Raw genomic sequence first — 3,677 nt, forward strand, 5'->3', positions numbered from 1 at the left:
GAAGGCTGGCAGTTCAAACCCACCAGCCACTCCTTGGAAGGAAGATGGGGCAATCTACTTCCATAGTGATACTGCCTCAGAAACCCAAGGAGGGCTCGCTACGAGTCGATCTGACTCGATGGCACACAACAACAACAGTGATATTAATGATAGTGTTTTATAATTTTTGCATTCTACAGGATCACCTTTCTTTGGAATGGGAACAATCATGGATGTATTCCAGTCAGTTGGACAGGTAGGTGTCTTCCATGTTTCTTGGTGTAGACTAACCAGTGCTTCCAGTGTTGTATCTGTTTGTTGAAACATCTCAGTGGTATTCTGTGAGGTCCTAGAGCCTTTTTTTTTGCCAATGCTTTCAGTGCAGCTTGGACTTCTTCCTTTAATACCATCCATTCTTGATTTTATACTACTTTTTGAAAAAGTTGGATGTCAATCATTTCCTTTTGGTACAGTGAATCTGAGTATTCTTCCATCTTCTTTTGATGCTTCCTGTGTCATTCAATATTTTGTCCATACCCTAAACCAAACCCACTGCCACAGTAATCCTATAGGACAGGGTAGAACTGCCCCATAAGATTTCCAAGGCAGTAAATCTTTACAGAAGTAGACTGCCTCATCTTTCTCTCACAGAATAGCTGGTGGGTTCAAACTACTGACCTTTTGGTTAGCAGCCAAATTTCTTAACCACTGTGCCACCAGAATCCCTCAATACTGAGATTTGAGACTTAATTTTTTTCTTCAGTTCTTTCAGCTTAAGCTGATCATATTCTTCTCTTTTGGTTTTCTTTGAATATTTCATTATAAGACTTTGCCTTCTTGAATTTCTCTATGAAATTTTCTGTTCAGCTCTTTTGCTTCATTATTTCTTCCATTTGCTTTAGCTATTCTACATTCAAGAGCAAGTTTCTGAGTCTCTCCTTACACTCATTTTGGTCTTTCTGCCCTGTGTTTTACATGACCTTTGCTTTCTTCATGTATAGTATCCCTGATGTCATCCCACAACTCGTCTGGTCTTTGGTCATTAATGTTCAATGTGTCAAATTTAATCATCAGATGGTCTCTAAATTCAGGTGGGATTTACACAAGGTCATGGAAGGGGAGATTTCTACCATTGAACCACCAGTGCCTCATCAGATAGAAAATGACAGAGCCTACATTTAAGCCAAAGGGTGCTGAACTTGAATGTTCCCTTTTAAATAAATTGTGGATAACATATACAAAGCGAAACATGTCGTTTTCAGCCTTCATTTTTAATCATTGCATTCATGACCTCAAAGTGCTGGGCTAATACCCTGCAAGTCTACGGGAGCAGATTTGAATGTCAAATCCCAGCTGCTAGTAAGCCAACTGCCAAAGTTAGGGCTTACTGCCCATGGATGCCTGCTGGTGGTACTGCTATGGCAGTGTGACTAAGTAGTGGCCCTCTTGGCTCACTGAAGATGCAATTTCATGCAAAATAGAAAACGTTAAAATAGATTTGAAAAAAGCTGGGAATCTGTTTTGCTGCATGAACATTGTGGGAACTGTCTTGTGCAGTGCTGGCACTTCTAAGCATTACTTGATGATTTACGTGAAGGATGTTCATATTGCTTTTAGAATAATTCATGTTGTATCCTTAATCTGAGTTCTACACAATAAAGTTGATAGTGAAAATATATTCCCCCCTTAAATCACTACTCATTTATTTTCACTATCATACTGTAGTCATTGCTGGAGGGGAATGCAAAGATCCTGTCCCATTCACATTTAACAGTCCAACTTTGATCAATCAGAATTCCAATAACCTTCTCTTCTCTTCTTTGACGTCCATCTATCTTCCCTTAATATGAATGGCTGGGTACTATCTGACTGGTCTCATGCACAATGTGTATAAACTGAATTTAATGACTTTCTTCCTAACACCAGGGATGGGAACTGGTAAAAGACGCTTGCTTGTAAGAAGGAAGAAATAGCATACAATTGAGAGGAACCTGGATCTAGGATAAGCTCTGAAGAAATTCTGGTCCCTAGATGTGCAAAAATGAGCCCTGTTGGCCCAATGTTTAAGTGCTCGGTTGGTAACTGAAAGGTCAGCAGTTCAAATCCATCAGAGGCTTTGAGGAGAAAAAACCTGGCAATCTGCTTCCATAGAGATTATACCCTAGGAAACCCTGTGGGCAGTTCTACTGGTTGGATAGGGTTACTATGAATTGTAATTGACTCAACTGCACAGAACAATAAGATGTACAAAATGACGGCTTTAGTCGATGTAGATTTGAACAATTCTCTGCAACTTTTGGGCATGTCCCAGAGGGACTCAGAAGAATTACAGCCTGTTCATTAATCTACTCACTTAAACATTTACAAGTACTTATTAAGTACCTTCTACATGCATGGCACAATTCTAACCCAGGAGATGCAGAGAGCTCATGGGAAAGATGCCTATGAACAAGGTCATTGCATTCAGTGCTATACTCATTGGCATCAAGTCAATTCCAACTCATAGTGACCTGCAATGGGTTCCCAAGACTATAAATCTTTATGGCAGTAGATTGCCTCATCTTCCTCCAGTGAAGTAGTTGGTGAGTTTGAACCATCTATCTTCTGGTTAACAGCCAAATGCCTTACCAACTATGCCACCAGAGCTCCTTATTCAATGCTGTAAGTGTTGCAAAAAAAAAGGCATAACCAGGTGATGTGGGAGATACAAGGGTGATTGCTGGGGGAGTCAGAAGAGCTTCACGGAGAAGGTGGATCTTGGAGGGTGAATAGAACTCTCCAAAGGAGAAAGAAAAGAATAATATTCTTAGATAGATAGGATTGACTATCCAAAGGCATAGAACTCAGAAATGCCCTTGCTGGCTCAGGAAACAGCACAGCTGATGTGAATATGCCCCTGAAGGGAAGTGGGGAAAGCATGGCTGGCAAGAAGAAGCCCTGGTGGGATGATGATGGTTAAGCACTTGGCTGTTAACTGAAAAGCCAACAGTTTGAACTCACCAGCTGCCTCAGAGGAGAAAGATGTGGCAGTTTGCTTCCATAAATATTATAGCCTTGAAATCCCTATAGGAAAGTTCTAGTCTGTTCTACAGGGTCATTATGAATAGAAATTGACTTGATGGTGAAGGGGAAAAGAAATGGCTGGTGAGGACGTTGACCCAGATCAAAGCCTTCTGCTCTAAGCCAGTGGGCCTGCGTCTTTTTCTCTCCTTCTGGAACCGTGGAGTTCTGGAAGAAGGGACCAGAAAGAGCATCTAATTGAAGAAACTGAGACTCAGAAAATGACTTAATTAAAACATTTCTTTTTTTCATAGCTTTGTCCCATGTATGTTCTACTATATACATGGATATATTTGCAGCACACATAAATACATATGTAGAAAAATACTCCATCAAACCTATATATACATTCATGGGCAGGCTAATGGGATTAAGTCATATTTTAAAAGAGTAGAACATGCTTTACGAGTTGTTGCCAAATGAGAATCTACTGAGGGTTGGTTTTTATTTCTTTGTTTGTCCATTTATTTATTTATTGGTTGTTGTTGTTGTTATGTGCCGTCGAGTCGGCCCCGACTCATAGCGACCCCTCCTTGGGTTTCCTAGGCAGTATCACTACGGAAGTAGATTGCCCCATCTTCCTTCCGAGGAGTGGCTGGTGGGTTTGAACTGCCAGCCTTCTGGTTAGCAGTCAAGTG

Source organism: Orycteropus afer, unplaced genomic scaffold (assembly GCF_000298275.1).
Source record: "Orycteropus afer afer isolate SDZICR_OR568_19922 unplaced genomic scaffold, OryAfe1.0 scaffold00026, whole genome shotgun sequence".
Classification (NCBI taxonomy): Eukaryota; Metazoa; Chordata; class Mammalia; order Tubulidentata; family Orycteropodidae; genus Orycteropus; species Orycteropus afer.